Source organism: Ixodes scapularis, unplaced genomic scaffold (assembly GCF_016920785.2).
Source record: "Ixodes scapularis isolate PalLabHiFi unplaced genomic scaffold, ASM1692078v2 PGA_scaffold0__279_contigs__length_252992795, whole genome shotgun sequence".
Classification (NCBI taxonomy): domain Eukaryota; kingdom Metazoa; phylum Arthropoda; class Arachnida; order Ixodida; family Ixodidae; genus Ixodes; species Ixodes scapularis.
In genome coordinates, this window is record NW_024609835.1 from 65,165,339 (window position 1) to 65,174,783 (window position 9,445).

Here is a 9,445-nt window from a genome sequence, read left to right on the forward strand (position 1 = left end):
TCCCTCCCCCCTCCCCCCTCACCACCACCATCACCACCACCACCGTTTCCTTAAGTCCGAAAATCGCACCCACTGTATTTCTGCAGTGGCGCACACCCAGTACATCCTCAAAAAAGACAACGGGCCACCATCACACTACCGCCATGTTGTTTGTGTTTCGCGGCATAGAGAATAGCACGATACCACCGCACAGATTGATTTTCCAATCTTTGTTTCTTACCGCATGCTTATAGAAATATAAAATAAAATAAAAAATAATGTTGTTAATTAAACAAGATCTATTAACTTTGAAAATTCAAAACAAATTTGTTATGTTTACATTCAAACGTGTTTCAATTTCTGCGGATCTGTTGTGTCATGGCGCTCACCAGTCCTGTGCACAAGGTGCAGGAGGTTTGAAATATTTTACTTTTTTGGCTTTTCTACAAACATTTTCAGTGGTGACATTCGAATTGGTTCGTTGAAAGATCGATAAGCGCATCAGGAATGGAATAAATGTCATAACTATACTCTACTAGACAAAACTTCCTTGCTCTTACCCAGCGGCCCAAGCACGCTGAACGTTACATCGAACCTGCGTTGGTGAGTTGAAACTCTTGTGTTGCTTTATACATAATAAAATCATAGTTGTGCCGAGCGAATGGGTGTAATTTAATTTTTTTTCTGTGCTGTTACGAAATTCCTGTGATGTTGCCGGTTGCTGCGTCGTTCTCATGCCGTGTATTTTTGACCGCTCGTATGTGTCGAACCTGGGCTGCTGTTTTCGATTCGCGAAATAGTTACATTTGAAATGTTATGCTTTTTGGCGAATGCATTATTTTGTAGCTAGCACTTGGCAAAGCCAACGATCCCTACAAAAATTTAACTGTATAAATCGAACTCTTCCTTCTCCCTAAAGCATTCAAGTGCAGAAGAAAACTATTTAGAATTTACTAAGCTTGGCGAATTCGCAAAACTGTAATTGCGGATCGAAGCTAGAACGTGCTTTTCAGGCAACGAGGTATTTATCGTTTTAGTGCCTGGGGCATGTAATGCTCAGACACTTAACTAGGGTGTGCAATGCAAATGAAGCACCTTGTAAGGGCAAATCCCAACACGAAAAGTTTCTTTTTTCTTTTTCTTCGCTAAGCACTTTAGCCACTTTTTGCTGATAAGGCCTGCAACATTGATTAGTATCAAACTGCAATTCACAGGGGAAACACGTTCTTTTTTTTTACATGTGAAGTTACATATTTTTTCTGCTTTGATATGGTGAATGTTTGTTCAAGCTCTTTAGTTGTCTTGCGTGAATAAATGAGGTGAAGCTGGACAGCATTTGACACCTTTACTTAAGTAGACAGTTCTGAGGCTTAGAAAAAGTGTCGCACTAGTAATATTAAGTACTTTTGTATGGGTCACAATATAAGATTTTAAATGTGCCAATGTGAGTTTCAAAGCAAGAAATTCCTTTAATAAAAAATGCATAGAGTTAGACAAGTTTTTCACAGTGTCTTAGCTTAAAACTCCATGAGAGGATGTCTTGCACTTCTTATCTATGTGACGTCGTGCCCAAACCGGCTTTCTTGCCAGGCGTGCCATGCATCGAGATGGGTGGTACATGTAATTTCAGGTTGCTACCTTTTGTTTCCAGAGCGTGGTTTAGACATTCTTGTTGTGCTCACTGGCATGTGTGTTCTCGTGCTCTTCTGCGACACGCCGGTCGTCCCAGCATCTGACACAAGGTACCGTTTCGGTGGTTGCCTGATGAGAGTCTGCTACTGACATTTAAGGGTACTATTATAGTGAGGGTGTACAACATCATAAGAGGTCTGTTTGATTTGCCTGAAGTGGCTGAACTAGTTCAGCAGTGCAGGAACTGGCACATTCGATTCACCCTGAAGTTGCACAGCCGCTGCACTGGCACATTCGATTCATCCCAGTTCTAAACGAGTTCAGACCCAGTTCCTCAAAAGCTTGCACCAGCTCCGGAGTCAGTTCAGCGTCTGTGCAGAAGCAGACAACAAGAGCAGATGACACTCCTCGCCCATCTCTGCTTGTGGTGCCATTTCTCGGAGCTCTTGCTCAAATGTCTGCAATGTTTAACAATAACGCCCAGTGAGAGGTTACATTTCCTTTCACTTAAGAAAATAATGCACCCATGGTGGACATAGAATCAAGATCCTAACCTAGGGTAGGAATGTGCTCAATTATGATATTCTGAGAGCGTTTTACGCACCTGCTTGCACAGGTTTGGCTCCCTGTGGTAAGCGTTGAAAGATTGACTTGTGTAAACTGTTTCTTTTTGATGCTACGTGGTGCTATGTTCATATTCTTCTTAAAAGACACAGGAAAAGTATCACACTCTTGATAGCCCCCACCTTGAGTAGCTCTTGGATGCAGACTGACGATCCCGATACATTGCAGAGGTCTGGGATTTAATACAAGGGCACTTGCATGCCCCATAGCTGAGCATAATACTGCATGCTTTGTCCGCTGGTGTTTGTGGAAGCCCACTAGTGGGCCTGGGAAAAAAACGCAGAGAATCGGCATTGGTATGCTAGTTCCATGCCAATCTTTCTTGAGAATCAGAATAAATGCTTCAACTTGACACCAAAGTGACGGTTGATAACTGTTTTGGCCAAAACGCTCTCGTCAGGCCTTCGTCTTCGAAGTGACCGCTCCTGACCGCGCACGGCCGCCAGTAACTCCAGACGTGAAATCATCCTGATGCTGCGCATCTATCATCTAAATGCGAAATTCTAGAGACTTGGCCTGAATCTGCTATTGCTAAATGAATGTGAAGGAATCTGGACAAACGCATTTCATACATAAAACTTTTTAGTAGACTGGAGTAAGTAAACATCCACAGAAAAGACTTCGTTTTTATACATTAAAACTAAGGAAATGCGAATGGTCTCATCAAACTGCGAATAATTACATGTAGCATACAACGTGGTGCGGTGAAACAAGAGCTAACAGATGCAGACGACACCCTGTGCTTCTGCTCCAAAAGCCGATCACAGCGCCAGTCCCAACGCGGCGGCTGCACTGGTTCTGCGCCCTCATGGCAAAACGATGTTCATTTTGGGCAGACGCGTTTTGTCAGGCATGATACGCAGTCTTTACCGTTCTATAACTATGTGGTTCAAGGGGGGTGTCATGTTTTTCTAGCGGCATAATGATAAATAAAGAGTTTGAGCAAAGGGGTAGTGCTTAAAATGGCACAAAAAGAGGAGCACAAGCATAAATTACCATTCGTATTCACCACGAATTATACCCTCCTCACGTAGCACCATTCGGGAACAAATGTATTTCTACAAGTATCTGCATTCCGGAATACTTTTTCGCCGTTTTGCTGTCACATGCACACCTACATAATAGCTGCAGTTAATTTTTGCAATTTTTCTGCAAGGTTTTATTGTCAGATCAACATGTACCATATCCCAGATGTTTAATTTCTTAATACCCTGCTCATTAGGTAAGTCTTCCCCTAGTACGAAAGTGTGTTGCAGGGAAGCAAACCTGACAAAACTGCTGTTTACAGTACGAGTGTCTTCTGCACAGTGCGCCAAAGCCTATCGAGAAGTGCACTCACCAAAGCTAGTGTGGCCACCTCAACAAACTTAAAATAATGAGGACTATTAGGGAAATTAAGTGTACTGTCCCTGTTCGATACAAAGGTAAAATCAAATAGTGTGTTAGTCCAATCAATAGCCTGTATTTTTGAGAACGAGCACCATCCTCTACCATAATGATCCAGCAAGGTACCAAGCTCCGAGTAAATCTCAAATAGCGAGCAAAAGTCTAGCTTTTCGTGCAGCGTTGGCACAAATTCATCATAGTAGTATTTTGGTTAATTTTAGCAGCATATAGCAGGTTGAGGCCTTTGGTGCAGCAGTCACATCAGCGAGCCTTCCAAGAAGTATGAAGTTTAATATGCTAACTGTTTCAATTGTCAGTCCCTTTGACACATTTGCTTTGCTTCAATGTAACCTGTTCTGCAGCATTTTCTTGAACGAATGTTGCTGCCGGTGTTTTTGCAACAAGAATAGCATGAATGAAATGGATGCAAAAAGTTTATTTCAACAAAATAAGACCTAACACAAGCACAAAAAAAGAAATGAACTAAATGCAAACTAAAAAGAAAAAGGAACATTAACAACAACAAAAAAAAAAGAAGCTTGTTGGTCCGTGGGCATGAATGCTTATCTTGTAGTTGGAAGTTGTTTTCACAACTTCCTGACAGAAGCCGTTTCTCTATCCAACACCTTAGAGCACGCTCTCTAGCAGTCGGGCTCCTCCAAAAGACCTAAATTAAAGAAAAGAAAAAGATTAAAAGCACCATGCACCAAAGCATAAAAATTCAAATTACTAAGCTGTTTTTGTCTTGTCCCCCATAGGAATCAGCAGCTGTACATAGTACTTTTTTATGCTAAATATAAGGGAAAAAAGGTCGTATTTGAAATGGAGAGGGCACTCTGTTGCAGATGATAAGGTGTGACCTGATAACCAGTTGCGAATTATTTCATTAAACTTAAGCCCCAACATTTACTGCGGTTTCGTGAGGAATCTGCTGATGCTGACAAGGTTTGACCAGAGGAAAATTGGCGACTCCCTCGCCGGAGGAAGGAGGCAGTGGATGATGTTTCTGGTTTTTGTTAATGTTTTAGGCTAGGTGGTGGAAGCTGCCACCCATTATAAAGGGTACAGCTGTTATTATCCATCTATTAGTCTCGAGAGCAAGTTTTTTTTTTTTTACAACAATTGTTATTGAAATTGTTGGCCACGATGAGTGTCTGAACACAATTGTAATAATAATTTGCAACTTATTACAGGGTCACATGCCTTTTCAAATATATCAGTCAGTTTTTGTCATATCAAACTCTAATGATGAAAAGTAAGAAATATGCAGGTGGAGACATAACAAAGGTAAAGAATAACAAGAATAAACATAACAAGGGTAAACCATACCTGCCAAGTTACCCGTATTACCCGGGAGACTCCCGAATTTTGACCAATTAGTACGATTGCCAGAAAAATCTCCCAAAAAACTCAAATCCCCCCCCCTTCCCTCCTCGCACTTAAATAAGTGGTTTTTGCCGTCGTAACAAACGGCTGCTACGATAGCGAGGCGCAGCAGTTTTTCGCTAGCATGAGCAGTGCAATATAAATATAATGAAGTTGTCTTCATTTACATTTGTTATCAATATCTCTTTTTAAAAAACATTTACCCCCCCCCCCCTCCCCCCCCCCCCCCCCCGCTTAGAAAATTCTCCCGGATTTGGTTTTTCCGAACTTGGCGGGTATGGTAAATAAAGTTCAAGGTCTTGAAACAGTCATTTAGGATAACCTCTGCCTATCCTTCTGCATTCCAGTGACAATACACCCTCGACTGCATGCAAACTGTATGCCACAATTAGGTTTTCTGCCTGGACACTCCTCGTGAAAGAGGGATGGACAACCTAAACATTGATTAATGCCAACAGCACCGGCACAAAGCAGAGGCTGCCTGCACAAGCAATGAACAGCGTAAGCGAAGTCTTTTGGTCGCACTTGAGAAACAATAAAATTTATTATGGGAAAGTCTTTTGTCATTCCCTTTAGAATGCAGTTTAGTAAATGGGTCCTCATTGACTGTTGTCAGAAGCTTACAGAGGTAAGATCTTTGCCGGATGCTATGTATTGCATGTTAGCTATTGTGAATAAGCCACACTCCAGAGTGCCGCCTTGACTTTGTGAGCCATCTCGGTGGCTCTGAGGCGAGACCGCTGGCCTACGGATCCCCATGTGGCGGGTTCAAATCCCGGCCGAGGTGCCCACAATCCGACGGAGGCTTATTGCGGAGGAGGCGCCGTGTAACCGAGCTTTCGGTTGCACGTCAAAAGATCCCCAGGTGGTCCAAATTAATCCTCAGTCCTCCGCTGGGGTGTGCCAGATGCCCGTCGTTGGTTTGGCATGTAAAACCCCCAAATTTGACTTTGACTTGGCCTCGACTTTGTGCAGGTTTTATAAAAACATTTATAGTGGTCAATTGTAACTTCAGAATGCTGCACAGTTGCTTGACAAAATCAGGAGGAACATTGTCAATATAACCATACGCAAAAACAGAGTTTGGAGGTGACCCAATGTTTGATACTGAGAGCCAATGCAGTGACGTGATCGCTCAGTCGTTTTGGAGCAGCTCTTGGAGCAGCCAAAAGAACTTTTGGAGCACAAGCGCACATTCCATTTTCATTCATAGCACTGCAAATATTACATTAAGATTCATGTGTTGAGCTGTCCAACTAGGCAGAGTCTACTTTGCCTTCTCAATTATGTGCAACCTTTCGTTATCATCGATTGCACAGCAGGATTGATTTCCTCAAGCACAAAACTAGCAGTTTACTTGCACGCAGACGCACCAGACACGGTGACAAGAAGATGACAGATGAAGGACAGCATGAATTGTGGTGAATTGTAAATTTAGATATGGAATCCCAGTGAAATAATGCTAGAATACAATAATTTTGAGTGCCTAAATTTGTGTCCTTCAAGTTCTAGAGGTTGTAATAAAACTGCAGTTCTTAATACAGAAAAAAAAATCAGTCGTCATTTGATTATGAAATATAAGTTATATTTTATACCTAGAACTCCATAACAAAAAAAAAATGACCGTATCTCCACATTTTGAATGATGTTGATTGGGGCGAAGCTCTCGGTGGTGCTGATGATACTGATCTTGTTCATATGTTGATTGGGGCGAAACTCTCGGTGGTGCTGATGATACTGATCTTGTTCATAGGTAGTGCTGATGGTGCTGATTTTTTTTATTGCTCATAGGTAGTGCTGAGCTCTGGGTTGCGTTGGTATGGAATGTGTGGTATGGAACGTGGTTATATACGCATTTGAGCATTTGACAGCCGCCCTCTCGTCTATAAACGTTGAGCCAATGCATGCAAAGTTTAACGAGATTATATACGCATTTGACCGCAGCACCCTCTCCTGTATAGACGTTGAGCGGCTACATGCAACGTTTCATCCATGTCATCCCCAGCTCTTGAGTTACTACCACACCTCAGAGCCCCTACTCATCCCGCAGTCGTGGCCGAGTGGTTAAGGCGATGGACTAGAAATCCATTGGGGTCTCCCCGCACAGGTTTGAATCCTGTTGACTGCACAAACATTTTTTCTTTTTTTTAAGAAGACAGATGGGATGGCAATCGATGTGAGCATGGATGCCGGACATGGCTAGACCCTAAGGAGCTTCGCCCCTAAAATTGGCCTGTAAATGATAAATATGCCTTCTTATAAACAACTTCGCCGAACTCGTTAAGGCTCTTCTCAGGCTTGCATTCTCTACTTCTGGTAATTTAGCTGCTAATTCACTCACACTTAGATAAGAGTGACCATTAAACAAAAAAGTTGGCATAATACATTAACTTAAAGAAGAGTCCACATAAATATATTTGCAATACTGAAGTATCCTTGCTAAATCTAGAATTGGAAAAAGATACCTCCACGATACTGCAGTCAGTCTATCATACATACAAGCCAAATTTTATTCAAAAATCGTCCAGTATAGCTTTGGAGGTATGCTTTCCCCTTAGCACACAGGTGCGCTGCAGCGAAGCAAGACACAAGCGACACCGCGGTTGTCGCTTCACTGCAGTACACCAGTGAGCGGTGAGAAGCGCACTCAGCGAAACTAACCCGCCAGAACAGAACACGAAAATTATTGCGGAACTTCCGAGTGTTAGAAATAGTCTCAAATAAGATATATTCTAGAAAATAAATGAGGTCTTGACAACTAAGCTTTTGGCAATTAAAAAAAACACTGGGTTTAATATAGTAGTCGAAAGTACAAATTTAGGCCATAGTTTCCAAATTTACAAATTTGGGAACTATGGTGGTTGCATACCACCATCGCACAATGCTCTTGCTCAGAGTCCCACAGGTAGACTGCTGTATAGTTCTCTCGCGGTGCTTGGTCTCTCCTGGCTGGCACATGCCGCATCTGGTCCGACGCCAGCCAGTTGTATCTTCATGGCGCTGGAATCCACGTTTGGGACCCCTGATGCCAAGGAGTCAGTGTTAACACAAGCCTTTAAGAACACAACATTCGTGCCCTCTGACCTTCGTAGGCGACTTCAGGGATGCGCCCGGCAAAATACAAGAAAAAAGGCAAAACACAATGGCACTCGCTTACACGAGTAATGTCTGTGTTTGATGCGAAATCAGACAGAGTTAGTATGTTATACGACGTAATATTCTAAAGATCTGCAAACTCACGCAATCCTATCGTTCCGGCCAAATTGCAAGTTGTTAAAATTAAGTTTTGGCGCAATGTTGGCTCGAGTTCCTCAGATTTTGGTCAAATGTAGCAAGATGTAGTACTTTGGCACAAGTATCACATCACTGCCAATGGTCTGGAACTCTTGTATGCAATAGCTGAATGAAAGCATCTCTCACCTGTTTGAATTTTAGTCCCTCAGCTAACAGAACAGCTTGAAAACCACCCCAATGTGGAAATGTTTTATGTGTTACGTAACACATTTACGCACAATATTCATAACACTATCAGACAGAGAACTTTTGGATCTTACACATGCCAGTTCTTTTTCAGTAAGTAAATAACTTCTGTAGAGAGGAATTAACTCTGCCCTATATCATACTAAGGCGAAGTGCCTTGTTGTGGAGCATTCCAGAAAGTGCATGCTTATAACTGTCACATTTCGTGGTCTGCCTCCTGCGTTTGATCAAACTAATGCACAGTTTTTCGGAAAAGGTTGCCCCACCGATTGTTGTCTATTAGCTGCTGCTGAGATACATCCTCTCAAGCTGCACAGGGTGCAACAGACTATGGCAAGAGCTGCACCTGGTTGCTAGGGAAGGTTGCAAGGCTGCTAAGAAACGCCTTAATATCAATCAATTTTTCATTTAGCCCTCGTTCACCGCATTGGGCCAAGGAGTTAGCTGTTGGTTTGACTAGATGAACTCAACCATGATTAACATTAAAAAACGAGCGTGTTGGTAAATACTTAAGCAACCGGAAAGAGTTGTATCGTCTGTTTGCGTCCAGAATTTGTGTTTATTCTTTCCGGTTGCTCAACCATGGAGTACTTAAATTCATCAGATTGAACTCGTGAACATGTCTTTGACCTTTTTTTTTTGAAAATACATGCAACCCTTTTTTGGTCCAGTCTTCAAATGCTGCTAGATAGGTTGGATAGTTGCTAAACTAGGCCTGCAGGAAAATGGTTCTGCAGCAGGGCTGTGACGGGATGCTTGCCTCCAGTGGCCCTGCTCTTTGTCGCACATGCTGGGCTGTCCTCCCCCAAGCCAGACAATGGATTATCGGACACATACAAAGAACAGAGGCACCCTATGCAAGGTCTACTCCACCCCAAGCAATTGTGGGGAGATGCAATAGTGGCAGTATGGTTTAGTGCCTTACACAGCCTGCGAGACTGTCGCTTCGTGCTCTTGT

At 42.6% G+C, this 9,445-nt stretch overlaps 1 long non-coding RNA gene across 1 annotated transcript; it reads left to right on the top strand.

Annotated features, from left to right (window-relative positions):
- Positions 1–343: 343 nt before the first annotated feature.
- Positions 344–5,443, top strand: LOC121834852. Its single transcript, XR_006077357.1, has 3 exons — positions 344–582; positions 1,631–1,721; positions 5,355–5,443. It is a non-coding gene; the product is annotated as an uncharacterized LOC121834852 (long non-coding RNA).
- The last annotated feature ends 4,002 nt before the right edge of the window (positions 5,444–9,445 follow it).